This window comes from Camelus ferus, chromosome 10 (genome assembly GCF_009834535.1).
Source record: "Camelus ferus isolate YT-003-E chromosome 10, BCGSAC_Cfer_1.0, whole genome shotgun sequence".
Classification (NCBI taxonomy): domain Eukaryota; kingdom Metazoa; phylum Chordata; class Mammalia; order Artiodactyla; family Camelidae; genus Camelus; species Camelus ferus.
Genome location: NC_045705.1, coordinates 68,860,879 through 68,875,463, shown reverse-complemented (window position 1 = coordinate 68,875,463; position 14,585 = coordinate 68,860,879). Strand labels below are relative to the sequence as shown.

The window sequence follows — 14,585 nt, the reverse complement described above, 5'->3', positions numbered from 1 at the left end:
AGCCCGGGATGGTTTGCTAATATGTCTTGGAGCCTGCCCAGCACCCCGGCCTCGGCCACCCCACCGTCTCCCAGGACTGAGTGACCCATTCTCATAGCATGCAGGATGGGGGGGGGGCAGCGCCAGGGGACAGCTTGGGGGCGATTCCCCAGGAGCCCACAGCCAAGCCCACCCTGGTAGGCAGGGAAGCCGTGCCCCGCCGTGTCCTCTTGGGCACCCAGAAGGGCCAGACACCCTGGGAGCGCTGGCTGGGGCATGGGGCATCCGTGTTTTGCAGACACGTCCACTTTCTCTGCTGTGAAACCTCGCCGTTGGTCTTCGAACTTGGCGGATAGACTTCCCGGCCAAGATAATGTCCCAGCAACCTCTCGGGGTGACGGGGACACCCGTGGTCAGAGTCGCAAAGTTGTTTACATTGGGTTTTATGGCATTTGAGAGAACTTGGCAATTTCAAAGCTGGGAGGATGGTTGATCTGAACTTCTAAAAGTTGATCCTGGGGCGGCGGGGCCTAAAAACAGATGAACTGACTTTTCAGGAACGTGAACTCTAAAATTTCCAATCACCCCCGGGCGTTCGGAGGCCGCCTGGCTGGAGGAGTCTGCATCCTCTCTGTAAAGGCACATCTCCCGCGAGAGGCCGCGGGTGCGCGCGCCGCCGGCGCTGCCTCCTGGTGCTGGAGGGGTCGGGCTCGGGCTACTGGCGACTCGTGGGGAAATGTGAGGATGGGGGTGGGCCGTGGGGCTGGGGGGATGCCTGGGACTGGATCAGAAAGAGAAGCCACAGGTTCTGAAAACCTCAAGTGGAGAGTGGAGTAGGTGATCACTAGTTGTAGGGAGACAACCGAGCAAGTGTGTTCTCTAAATGACAAAGATGGCAACGACATTGTGGTTGTTCTCTTACTGTTGTGATGGTTTTGAAAAGAACCAAGGATAATGCAAAAAAAGAAAAAAAAAGGAAAAGGAAAAATGGAAAAGAAAAGAAATCATACTAAGTGAAGTAAGTCAAAGACAAATAGCATACGATATCATTGATCCGTGGAATCTAAAGAAAAACGAGACACATGAACTTACTTACAAAACAGAAAGAGACTCACAGATGTAGAGGACAAACTTATGGTTACCAAAGGGGGAAGGGAGGGGAGGGATAAATTAGGAGTTTGAGATTAGCAGATACAAACTACAATACATAAAATAGATAAACAACAAGAACCTACTGTGTAGCGCAGGGAACTATATTCAGTATCTTGTAATAACCATTAATGAAAAAGAATATGAAAAAGGACATATATGTACAACTAAATCACTCTGCTATACACCAGAAACTAACACGACATTGTAAATCAACTACACTCCAATTAAAAACAATTAAAAAAAAAGAAAAGAAAAGGAAAGAAAAAAGAATATGTCCCTGGAAGAAGAATCGCCAGGTTAAATTGACAGGTGTCTTCCAGCCGACCTCTGCAGAAGGCATGTAGACTCATACTCCGGACAGCAACGAACGAGGCTCCCCCCCAGCACGGTGAGTTCCCCACCCTCAGAGTCTCTGGTTGGTGAAGATGTGCAGCCCTCTCTCTGATTTGGGTTCAGGCTGAGTATCTTTCACCTGCGTAAGAGTCACCTCTGTCCCTTTTCGATGAGGTCTCGGTGCACAGACTTTGCCCACGTTCCCACTGGGCAGTTGGTTTTTTCTTGTGTCCTCATGAGCGCTGCTTCTGAACAGTGCCGGTTCACGTCCCTTCTGGGAACGTGGTGCAGCTACGCTTTCTAGCCGTGTGGTTAGTGTCAGACGATAAGTTGTAAAGGGCAGTTTGTGTGTCACTAGTGGGTTGAGTCTCTAGCTGCAGTTTGACCTTGGACTTCTTCCTTTCTGCCTGGCACAGCAGGCTGGCTACATTTGAGATAGTCCCTGAGAGACTACAATGAGCCCAGGATGGATGTGTATCGTGAGCTAGAAGTTGACTATTGCGGTTTAAACCCTGGCACTTTGGGGCTGTTTTGTTACTGCAGCACAACCTATCCTGGACTGATTAGTACATTTTCTCATTGATTCATAAAAGCTCTTTATTCATTAAGGAAATTAGCTCTTAATCTATAATACTAATGGCAAATATTCAATATAGTTACTTTCTTTTGACATTGTGGTATTTTTTTTGCCATTAAACAATAACAATTTATGTATAGTCAACTTTACCAGTCTTTTTCTTGTGGATTTTTTTTCCCATATAAGAAAGACTTGCCTACTTCAAACACTTTAAAAAAAATCTTCCTTCTTTTCTTTTTATGGCTTTTTATGACTTTATCTGTTGATGGACATTTGGGTTGTTTCTGATTTGGGGCTATTATGAATAATTCTGCTATGAATGTGCATGTACAAATTTTTGCATAGAGCTGTGTTTTTATTTTTCTTGGATATTGGAGTTGCTGGGTCATATGATAACTCTGTGCTTAGCATTTTGAGAAACTGCCAAACTGTTTCCCAAAGTGGCTGCACCATTTACATTCCCACCAGCAGTGTATGAGGGTCCCCATTTCTCTACATCTTCACTAACATTAATTATTGTCTGATTTTTTAAAAACTGAGGTATAATTGATGTACAATATTACATACATCTCAGATATATAACATAGTGACTCACAATTTTTAAAGGTTATAGTCCATTTACAGTTATTATAAAATACTGGCTATATTCCCTGTGTTGTATAATTTATCCTTGTAACTTACTTATCTTATACATAGTGATCTGTACCTCTTAATATCCTCCCTGTATCGTGCCCCTCCCCCTTCCCTCTCCCCACAGGGTAACCCCCAGTTTGTTCTCTGTATCTGTGAGTCTGTTTCTTTTTTGTTGTATTTCCTAGTTTGTTTTACTTTTTAGATTCCATGTATAAGGGATATCATACAGTATTTGTCTTTCTCTATCTGACTTATTTCACTCAGCATAATGCCCTCCAAGTCCATCCATGTTGTTGCAAATGGCAAATTTCATCCTTTTTTATGGTTGAGTAGTATTCCATTATATAATTGTCTTTTTTAAAAACTTGAGCCATCCTTGTGAGTGAGAAGTTGTTTCCCATTGTGGTTTTGACTAGCATTTCTCTAATTACTCATGATATTAAGCACCTTTTTATATGCTTATTGGCCATTTGTATATCTCCTTTGGAGAAATGTCTATTCAAATACCTTGTCTATTTCTAAATTGGATTATGTGTTTATTGTTGAGCTGTAAGAGTTCTTCATATATTCTAGAAACGTGCTCCTTATCAGATGTATGGCTTGCATATCTTTTTCTCCTGTTATATAAGTTGTGTTTACATTTTCTTGATGGTGTTGCTTGCAACATGAAAGTTTTTTGTTTTGATTAAATTCAGTTTACCTGTATTTTTTCTTTCATTGCTCGTGTTTTTGGTGTCATTTCCAAGAAGGCTTTGCCTAACCCAAGTTCATGGAGATTTAGCCCTATACTTCTAGAACTTTTATAATTTTAGCTTTTATGTTTAGGTCTATGATCCACGTTTAGTTAATTTTATGGTATAAGGAAGGGGTTCAACTGAATTATTTTGCCTGTGGATATCCAGTTGTTCCAGCACCGTTTGTTGAGAATATTTGTCTTTCCCCATCAAATGGTCTTGGTACCCTTGTCAAAAATCAAGTGGCTATAGATGTGAGTTTACTTCTGGACTCTATTCCGTCCTGCAGGTCTGTAAGTCCATCTGCATGCCTGTGCCACGCTGCTGCGTCACTGTAGCTTTGTAGCAAGTTTGAAATCAGGAAGGATGAGTCTCCAAATTTGTTCTTCTTTTTCAAGATTGTTCTGTTCATTCTGGGTCCATATGAATATTAGGATCAGCTTGTCAATTTCTGCAACAACAAAAACAAAAGCCAGCTTGGATTTTGATAGACGTTGCACTGAATCTGCAGATCAATTTGGGGAATATTGCCATCTTAGTACTGTCTTCTGATGGATGAACAGGCAACCTCTTTCCATTTATTTAGATCTTCTTTAACTTCTTACATTTCAACACTGTTCTCACAGCTTCCAGTGTATGTCTTGCAGCTCTTTTATTAAATTTCTTCCTAAGTGTTCTATACTTCTTGCTGCTATTACAAATGGGCTTGTTTTCCTAATTGTATTTTCAGTTCGTCCATTTATGACATATAGAAATACAATTGGTTTTTGTATATTGACCTTGTCTCCTGCCACATTAATGAGCTTGATTTCTAGTTCAAATAGTTTTTTTAGTGGATTCCTTCCTAATTTCTATATACGAGAGCATATCATCTGCGAACAGAGGTAGTTCCACTTCTCCTTTTGTAATCTAGATGCCTTTTATGCCTTTTCCTTGCTTAATTTTTCTGGCTAGAACCTCTGGTGTGACGCTGAATCAAAGCCTTTGTCTTGTCCCTGATCTTAAGGGGAAAAGCACCCAGACTTTCACAATTAAGTTGGTGTTAGATGTGAGTTTTTCATAGATGCCTTTATCACGTGGAGGAAGTTTCACTCAATTCCTAGTTGGTTGGGTTTTTTCATCATGGAAGAGTGTTTTGTTAAATGCTTTTCCTACATCTGTCAGGATGAACTTGTGGTTCCAACTTTTATTCTAACAATATGGTGTATTATGTTGATTGATTTTCATATCTCAAACCAACCTGGCATTCTTAGGATAAATGTTATGTGATCATAGGATATAATCTTTGTATATGATTTCTATGTTTCTGGGTTTATTTTGCCAGTGTCTCCTTGAGGGCTTTTGCATCTATAGTCCTTAGGATTCGTAGTGTCTAGTAATATTCTGTTTCAGATTCTTGCATGATCTATAGTTTTCAAAATAGTGTTCTACCTTTATTGAATTTGGTATCAATGTTACTAGCTTTTTCTCAAGATTTGTGAAGCTCTTTTACTTTTTCCAGGCCCTGGAACAGTTTAAATGTATTGGAATGATCTGGTCCCTAAAACTGTGTTAGGGTTCCCGTGGGAAATCACAGCGCCCGGGGCTGCTTTGGTGTGGGACAGAGCTCTCTATTTACGGACGTCATTATTTTTTATGGTAATTGGGTCATCTTCTTTTTTCTGTCTCTTCTGGGGTTAAGTCTTCTAATTTACATTTTCTTAGAAAGAATCTGTTTTATCTAAGCTTACAGATTTATTTGCACTGAGTTGATCAAAGCATTCTTTTGTAGTTTCATCAGTTTTCTCTGTCAATATTTCTCAGTTTGTATTATCTTATTCTGTATATGTATATAATTAATTTGTACATATGTATATAATTAATTTAGTTAGATTAACTGCCTTTTTCCCTCCAAAGAGGCAGCTTGGCTGAACCTTTCTTGGAATGATGCTGTAACTGGAGATTCACCTCTGCCCTTCCCTGTCTCCTTCTGTAGGTGTCAGCCCTGCATTGTGGGCTGAAGGCTCTTTGCTATTCCTCCTGCTGCTCCCTCTGTGTCAGATCTGATCTTCGCATCTGGCTCTTGGCAGACCCAAACAAGTCCCAGTCATTTCTTGGCTGCAGTGTGAAGAATGGACTAGAAGGGGTGGGAATGGGGCTGTCTGCTACAGTGGTCTGGGAGCCAAGGGACTCTGGCCTGATCCCAGGAAGCGGGGAGCAGTCGTGGGTATACAATAGGGGATGGGTCTAGGAGCTGTTTAGGGTCAGCAGGACTTGGGCATATAATTGCACAGGTGACATTGTACCATTTATTGCTTTCAGCATTCCTTCCCAAGATCATAGGAATCAGGCAAAGCTACAAATCTGAAGACAGCTGAAATATTTATTCACAATCTCTCAACTTTGCCATACCATCCCTGACCTTCCTGGTCAGATATCAAGATCTCGCAGGAGAAAAGAAAAAGATGTGGTTCAAAAGGAGTTAAGCAAATATAATTAAACAGCCTGGAGGGTCCAGAACCCCAGCTGGCCCTGCTCCTGGCCCTGCATGTTGCCTGGGGGGACAATGTGAGAGGATCTGGCCAGCTCTGATGGGGTCTGGACAAGGTGCTCCACCCAGGATACAAAATGGGAGGGCTGATGACCAGCAGGCCACCTAGTCCCCAGATGCTAAAGGAAGGAAAAACCAAGCAAAACCTGAGTCTTTTCTGGTGAGTTTTGTGCAGTTTGTCTTGGTTTGGGGGTGGGGTTTTTTTTTTTTTTTTTTGGGTCATCCTGTAGATGTTACTGAGTCTAAACTCATTCTGCTCACCACACAACAGGCTAATAAATTGAGAGATGAGGTGTTGGGGCAAGAAATAATGACTTTTTATTTGGAAAGCTGACAGACCAAGAAGACCGGGGACTGATGTCTTGGAGAACACTTCCCCAAGTCAGAATTCAGGCTCCTTTTATACTAAAAAGGGGAGGAGGTGTGGTTGGTTGTTGCAAACTTTCTGGTGTTGGAATCCTTTGTTCTTGCAGCTGCCCACGTAGGTCAGGTCGTGGTGTTCCTGCAAACCTCCAGCAAGACAAAAGTTATTTTCTATCCTGCAACTTTTTATCTTTATATGAGTGGGAAAGTGTTATACCCTTAAAGGTCAGAGCCCTGAGAATGGGCTGCCTTGTACATTTCAGGCTACAGGCAACCTTTTTTAACAAAAGGAGCAGAATCAGCATGACTCGGCACGGGAAACAGAGCACAGGGTTAAAGCCAAAGGAACAGATCTAATATGGAGTCAGATTTGTTCTTTACCATTACATAGATTTTCTATTTTAAGAAATAGTTCTGGTGAGAGGGGACCTCAGAGATTATTTTAGCAGAGAAGGGAAAGGTTGGGGAGCAGGTGGAGGGTCTTCCCGCTGCTCAGGACCTTCCACCTGGCAACTCCATTATATAGTTAAGCAGTTACAAACGCCATTGCAGATATCACATGGTCACTGATGACAACAGGGTCCTGCTTGGTTACAGACACAGCCTCATGGGGGCCTCTGCTAGACCGCAGGCCCCACCCGGGGAGCCTGGAGCCCGGCGCGAACGCTTCCCCTTCCTGTGGCCTTCATAAGCTAACAAGTGGGGGGAGTACTCCAACTATTTTGGGGAAGGGGCAGAGATCCCCAAGAATTGCCCCCCCCCCACTTTTTGACCTTTTATGATCAGCCTTGGAAGTGTCATGGTGCCTGTGGGAGGGCCATTTAGCAGCTAATATATTATAAGGAACGTATAATAGGCTGAAGGTCAACTGGAAGTCAAATCTTCTGCCATCTTGGGCCGCATTGGGTTTTAACCAGTGTCTGTCTTGTTCTCAATTGCTGCATCGCTCTTTTAATGGCTGTGCCCTGCCCTCCTCCCTTCTGTCTCCCTTTGATCCTTCTGAGTCTTGGGGAGCCGAGGCGTCAAAGAGGGAGAGCTCGCAGGCTGGCCTCCCTGGACCCTGGCTGTGTGGGTCACTTACACACCCTCCTGTCCCCCACCCTGAGCTTTGTTTTCCTGGGTGAGTATTACCTGCACTGATACACAAAAAGCGCTCAGAACTAAGTGCAGGCCCGTTGACAGAGCTTGATGACTTGCGGCTGTAAGCGCCAGCTCACAGGTGGCACGGCCACTGGCATTGGCAACCCAGATGTGGGGGCTCCGCACAAGGAAGGTTTCTTTCTCACTCACATCACAGGCCAGCACAGGAAGGTAGTGGGAGGGGGTGTGTTCCACGAAGTCATTCAGGGATCCAGGCTCCTTCCGGCTTGGAGCCTGCATGGATCTTCAGACTTTTCCAGCAGGATCCTCTGCAGATAGGGGATTGGAGGGAGGTTCCCAGGGGCTGGGCCCAGGCCATCGCCACCCACATGCCAAGGCCACACTAACCACAGGGAGGCTGGGCCACGTGGACTGGCTGTGTGTCCAGGAGGAGAAAGGCCAGTCTGTCTTGGTACTTATTGCTCTTACCTCCCGCAGCTGCTGGAGCGCTAAGAAAGGTGAGGGGCGGGAAGGGCCTGCAAGGGCCTGGCAGGCGAGCGTGCCAATCATCCTTATGGGGTTACATCCAAATGAGCTTTGCAACCCCGCAGCCAAGCTGCAGGGGAGGCTCAGTCCTCCCGGGGCCCCACACGGCGGCTCCTATGATGAGTACATATGGGTCACCAGCCCAGATGCCTCTTTTAAATCCTTTAATCTTATTATTCCTTGATGGGAATAATATCCTCTAACATTCTTTTCCTATTGGGAAAAAAAAAAGCCTGGCAATTTTCTTATACAGCATTCTTTTTTTTTTTTTTTCACCCTGGACGTCCAGGAGGATCATTGCCTGTTGGGGCCAAGGGTGGAGTCCTGCTGGAGTTAGGGAAGTAAGAGGGTCCTTCAGACAGGGTCTCCTCGGGGGCTCTTCTGGCCCACATGCTGCCAGCGCAGGGCACAGGGCACTGGCTGTCTGCACGATGAAAGTCCCAGGAAGTGCCCTGCCCCCTCCACCCCCCCTCCAACTGCAGGAGGGTCCTGCATCCAGCTGTGCATTCGGCTTATTAGAGGCACTTGCTAAAATGCAGATCTCCAGGCCCCACCCTGGTTGCATTGACTCTGAATGTCAAGCAGGAGAGCTGAGGGATCTGAATTTTTAGCAGGTGCCCAGGAGATACTGACACAGTCTGCCTGTGGCCTGGAATTTGGGGAGCCAGGCTGTGGGGGACAGTGAGACAAGCTAGACAGGCCCCAGTCTTTGGGAACACAACCGTCTGGCAGGGAAGGTAAGATAGGAACCCTGTAAACTGAAAAAATCAAAACAAAACAAAACAAAATACAACCTAAAAGTTGAAAATTCTGTTTTATTTGGTGGACTTGCTGAGGACTTGAGCCCAGGAGGCAGCCTCCCAGATCGCTCTGAGGCAACTGCTCTGAGGAGGTCAGAGAGGAGCCAGTGACACGGGGGTGTTTGCAACAAAAACCAGGCAGTTGGAGCATCAAAAGATTACTGTTAATTAAAGAAAACTCAGACATCGCAAGTTAAGAAATTTAGCGCTTTTCTACATATGGGAAGAGGCAAGAGTCTGGGCTCACTGAAGTCATTCGTTTGATGTGCACCTGAGCTCTCTCGGGCCAGTGCCCTGCTGTTCTCCGTTCTCAGGCCCCTGAGGGTCTAAGTTGGGGGTGGCTGCAACATCCTTTGTCTCCTGCATCCTTACTCCACACCGCCATCGGAAGCACTTCTGGGAACGAGGTTGTGGGCTGTGGCCCAGGTGATGAACCCGGCTTCACGCGGGATCCGGGGCCTGTGCTTTCTGGCCTTGCGTCTTCGTGCATTCCATTTTACAGACTTGAGAACAGGATACCAGAGGGCCAGGTACCCATACATACTGAAGCTGGGTTGGGTCCGGAAGTACCGCCATTCCTTGGGCCTAGAACGCGGTCTGTACAATGAGGAAAGGGCTGCCGTTGAAGGCGGCATCTCCATGCCTCTCTCTCCCGGAGCCTGTGGCTACCTGCCTGAGCCAAGGAGTAAGGTCCCCGCAAGCAGCCCCTTCCCAGAGGCCCCACTGATCCCCACAGGCATTTTTAAAAAATTGAGTCTCATTCACGTAATATAAAATTGATCATTTTCAGGTGAACAATCACGCGGCATTCCGTGCATTCTCAGTGTCGTCTGACCACCACCTCTAGCAAGTTCTAAGCCGTCATCACCCCGGAAGGGAACTCCCTCCCCGTTCCCCTAATCCCAAACTCCAGCAGCAGCCATCAGCCTGCGTTCTGGCCCCGTGGATCTGCTGTTTTGGGATATTTCACAGAAATGGGATTGTGCAGGACGTGGCTGTCCGAGCCCAGCGATTCCACTGCGAAGAGTGGTTTCCGGGGTCAGCGGAGGCGGGCCTCCCACGGGCCCCCTGCGTCTTCCTGCTGCAGAGCGAGGAGCTGCCCTGGGGGAGAGGCGACAGCTCCCGTTGGAAAGTGGGGGCTCGGCAGGCTGGACACTGGCCCTCCTAGGGGGAGGAAACTTTCCTTTTTAAAATATTTTATTTTGTACTGAAGTGTAGTTGATTTGCAATGTGAGTCTCAGGTGCACAGCAGTCATTCAGTTACACACGTACATACATGTACATTCATTTTCAAATTCTCTTCCATTATGTGTTATTACACGAAACCGAATATAGTTCCCTGTGCTGTGCAGTAAGTCCTTGTTTATCTGTTTTATATGTAGTAGTGTGTGTCTGTTAATCCCAAACTCCTAATTTATCCCTCCCCCGCCCTTTCCCCTTGGGTAGCCATAGATTGCTTTTTATGTCTGTGAGTCTATTTTTGGTTTGTAAGTTTTGTATCACTTTTTTTGTTTGGATATATAAGTGATGTTGTATTTGTCTTTCTCCGCCTGATTTACTTCACTTAATAGGATCATCTCTAGGTCCCTCCATGTTGCTGCAAATGGCAGTATTTCATGGAACTTTTAAGGCCCAGGCATCTGCCCTGCCTTCCGCCTACCCCCAGGTTGTGTGTGTGGGGGGTGGGGGGATAGGAAACACAAATACATCTCTGATGTCCAGAGGGTGGAGGACGGAGCGCTACAAGCCACCAGCAGGGCCCGCCTCCTTCCTCTCCTCTGGCCCCGGGAGGTGGTGCATATGCCAACAATTTGGCCTTTTATAAATAACCTCCTCTGGACTTTGAAAGCACTGGTGGGGTGGATTGCTCCAGGCCCTGCTTGTCCTTCAACCCAGTTTCCTCCTGAGACAGCCCCGGGCAGCGATGCGGTCTGATGTGGGGTGACTATCTTCCCCCCGGACAGGGCACTCAGACTCCAACCAAAGCCAGTCCCTGTTCCTGGGGAGACAAAGCTGGACCCCCACTTCTAAAACGGGAGTTACCACAACCCCTGTCCTGAGGAACCGGGAAGTCGCCTCCCTGCCCCCAGCTCCTTTCCTCCCAGAATGTCGTCTGGGGAGGCCCTGAAACCCCTCTGCTCTGGCCCCGGGGGGGAGGTCACAGCTGCACCCCCCACTCCCTCTCATCTTCCTGTGTTTTGAGAATTGGGGTGGGGGGCGGTCTAGGGGATGAGCAGCATCCGGGTGCCCGGAGCCAGCCCGGCCTGGCGGGGATTTGATGCAGCAGCGTCTTCCCACTGCTGCCTTTTCCGGGGCCTCTGATGGACCGCGGTTCCGGCCCGTAGTGAGGCGTGACCCCCCACACCAGTGGCAGGAGGAAACCGTTTGTCATCACGGAGGCGCTGGCTGCCGGGCTGTTTATCTAGCGGAAGGAAATGCGCGCTTTTCATCTCCTCCAAGCGGCGTCTGGCCCGCGTCGCTGTCTGACTTGTCAGCTGCGGAGATTTTAAATAATGCGTCGTGTCCTGCATCAGTCGGTACCTGTTCTGTGTCTCCCATGGAGCTTTCAGCGCATCACTTCCTGGGTGTCACACTAGGCGGCTGCTTCCTCCTTTAAATAAACTCGGTCATAAATTTCCTCCTCGTCAGAGCCGAGTTTAGAAAGCTTTCCCAGCAACGCAGGCCGGCAAGGCGGGGCTCTCTCCGCGGGCCAGCGTCCAGAGCGGGTGGCCCGGGACACCTGGGGGGTGTGGGGTGCCAGCTGGGCCGCCTGCAGTGGTCGGAGAGCTGCTGTCTTGCAGGCTCGGGGGTGAAGCGGTTTGTTTTTCCAGGTTTCCAGGCCAAGGAATAAGTAGTGAGAAATCTCACCTGGCAACTGGCATGGAAATGGCTGGAGTGCGGCCGCACAAACCAGCCACCTGTGCCAGCCTGCATGCTTATGGCCGACAGGGCTGTTTGGCAAAGAGCGCCTGCTATGGCATTCAGACCCCAGGCGAGGTGGCACAGGCGCGAGACCATAAGGCTAGAGGCCTCCCACCTACCCGGCAGACATCCATCCACCCATTGATCCACCCATCAAATATCCATCCATCCACCAGCATCCATCCAGCCAGCAAACCATCCAGCCATCCACCAACATGCATCCATCAATCCCTCTGAGACAGGAGGGGAGGGGGCATGGCACAAGCACTAAAAGATGGTGGAAGATTCAACTCCCAGTAGACCTGGAGCTTCGGTACACACTCACTGAAATACAATAGCTGCTAAATGGCCTCCCACAGGTGCCAGGACAATTTCAAGGCTGATTATAAAAGGTCAAAAATCGGGTAGTGGCCCAATTCTTGGGAATCCCTGCCCTTCTCCCAGAGTAGTTGGCATAATCCTCCCACTTGTTAGCATATGAAGTAACCAAGCCCATGAAAACCAGCAACAAGCTCCTCGAACATGTGCCCTCTTGCTCCCTCCCCTTCGGAGACGGCCCGCACTCTGCTGTGGAGCGTGTATCTGCTTTTACTTCAGCCCCCCGCCCCCAAGCCTCGCGGCCTCTCTGGCCTTCTGAGACGGCCTACACTTGGTCCGTGGAGTGTGCATCTCTCTGAATAAATGCACTTTTACTCAACTACGGCTCACTCTTGAATCCTTCCCTGCGTGAGGCCAAGGACGCTCACTTAGCAGGGTGCGTCCCAGGGACTCAACCCAGACCTGGGACACCGCCCTCCTCTCGTGCCCCATTTTCCAGTATCCCATCCATCCACCCATCATCCTCCACCCACAGGTGCCCCTGGGCCGGACACCTTGCAGCTCCGAGAGGACTATGCCCCAGGTAACCCCTTGGCTGTGGGAGAGGGGACTTTTGTCTTGGGAGTGATGGGGGGGTCTTAGGAAGTTGGGGGACAGCTGCCAGGAGGAAAGAGGTGCTCCCTTCTGCTGTGGCTCTCAGAGGAGGATGGGGATCAAAGAACAGATCCCCTTCCTGCCCCCCCACCACCTGTGCCTCACAGGTCCGGGGCAGCCAGAGTTAATGGCGGGCTCCCCAAACCCGCTGCAGCAGCGTCCGGGACTCCCAGAACAAAGCACCACAAAGAGCGACTTCAACAGCAGACAGTCCCTCTCTCGCGGTTCTGAGGCCAACAGTCTGAGGACCAGGTGTTGACAGGGCTGGCGCTTCCCCTGAGGTGCTTGGGACGGTCTGGCCCGGGGCTCTCTCCTGGTTTCTGGTGGTTCCTTGGCTTGTGGCTGCATCCCTCCCGTCTTCACGCGGGCTTCTCCCTGTGTGTGTCTGTTTCCCTTTGTTCTAAGGTCACCAGTCACATTGGATTAGGGGCCACCCGACCCCAGTCTGACCCCATCTTAACTAATTACATCTGCAATGACCCTATTTCCAAACAAGGTCACACTCTGAGTCACGGGGGTTAGGACTTCTATGAATTCGGGGTGTGGGGAATACAGTTTAACCCATAACACCAGCTCAGGCTAAAATGCTCCTTCGCTTAGACAGGGCCTCTGAGAACCCGGCCCTCTGTGGTCCTCCGACGCCCCCTCACATGGGCCCCCCGGGGAGCGAGCTCTGGTCACCCGGGACCACGCAACCCTGCTTCAGGTCATGGGGGCTCAGGGCGTGCGTGGAGCTCAGTCCAGGTGCCCGGCTCAGTCCGGGGGCCTCCTGCAGGGAAGGCATCAGGCTGGGGTCAGGGCACCCGGCTCCACACTCCACCTCCCCCAGGCCCTTCCCAGCACCCTCGGGTCCCCACAGGCCTTCTGTTGTCCCAAGTTCCCAGAACCACCTGACCGCACTCTTCCTGGAGCAGGTTTTCCAGGACCCGCGCTGCCTGCTCTCAAGTTCCAGATCGCCACCTGCTGCTGCCCAGAGGCCGTGTGGCTCCGAGCGCCCCGAAAGGCCAGGGGCTGAGGCCGGAACCACCAGCTGGCCTGCGGTCCCCTCAGCCTCTTAGAGGATTGGGGTGTCCCCACGCGGAGGAGACGTTGGGGCAGTCGGGGGACAGTCAGAGGGGCTGTTCTCCCCGATGGGCACTTCACGAATCGCCTTCAATCTTCCCTATGAAAACTGAGGCCAGATCGAGCCTTCGGAAACAAAGCCCCAGCTTTTCACACACCCATTATCTGGAAGGAATTGCTCAACCCCTAGTTCGGCTCTCAGGCAGGCTCGGGACCCAGATACTTGCTTCTGGCCCCACCCCTGCTCCCCAGTCCCTGGGCACTCCCAGGACTTTCCAGCCTCTGGGCCTTGGTCTGCGCCGTGCCCTGCACTCCCGGGCGTGGGTGCCGACCCGCCCTCCATCGTGGCTGAATCCACCCACCAGGAAGCCCCTGAGGAGGCGGCAGGTGTCTGCTGACCCCATCATCCAGTCTCATCTCCCAGCCAGACTGTGAAGTCCCCAAGGGCCGTGGGCCTGGCTCTCCCCCTGCTTCAGCACCCCCAGGGTCCCCGGCTGAGGGTGCACAGAGAGAGCTGGGGTTGGGGGCTGTCCTGTGTCTCATCAGCAGATGGTCAAGGGTCCAGGGCTCCTGTGGTCCTGGAGACCCAGAGGCCTGCCCTGGTGGGGCCGTTGCCCGTACAGCTGCCTGGGCACTGGAAGCCCACCCTGCAGGACCAAGACCACGGACAGGACGCGGCGGGACGTGCAGGCCCCGCAGTCCCCCCTCAGGATGCTCCCTCTCCCAGTCCGAACCCCGCCTCCTGTCCCTTCCCCTTGGGGTCACCCGGCTTTATTTCTTGAAGGGAAATACATTTATCTTCTGACAGAGGGCGGTAGTGAGTCTGGGGTCCTGAGATGCCAGGAGGTAGAGTGACCCAGGAACCCACCTGTCGGAAGTGGGGGGGGGGGGTCAGTGTCAGC

At 49.9% G+C, this 14,585-nt stretch overlaps 1 long non-coding RNA gene across 1 annotated transcript in view; it reads left to right on the top strand.

Annotated features, from left to right (window-relative positions):
- The window catches only part of LOC116666542, a 31,541-nt gene extending 21,491 nt beyond the window's left edge, over nucleotides 1-10,050 (top strand). Inside the window, exon 3 of the long non-coding RNA XR_004323472.1 lies at nucleotides 9,518-10,050. This is a non-coding gene — a long non-coding RNA (uncharacterized LOC116666542). The remainder of the gene's footprint in view (nucleotides 1-9,517) is intronic.
- The last annotated feature ends 4,535 nt before the right edge of the window (nucleotides 10,051-14,585 follow it).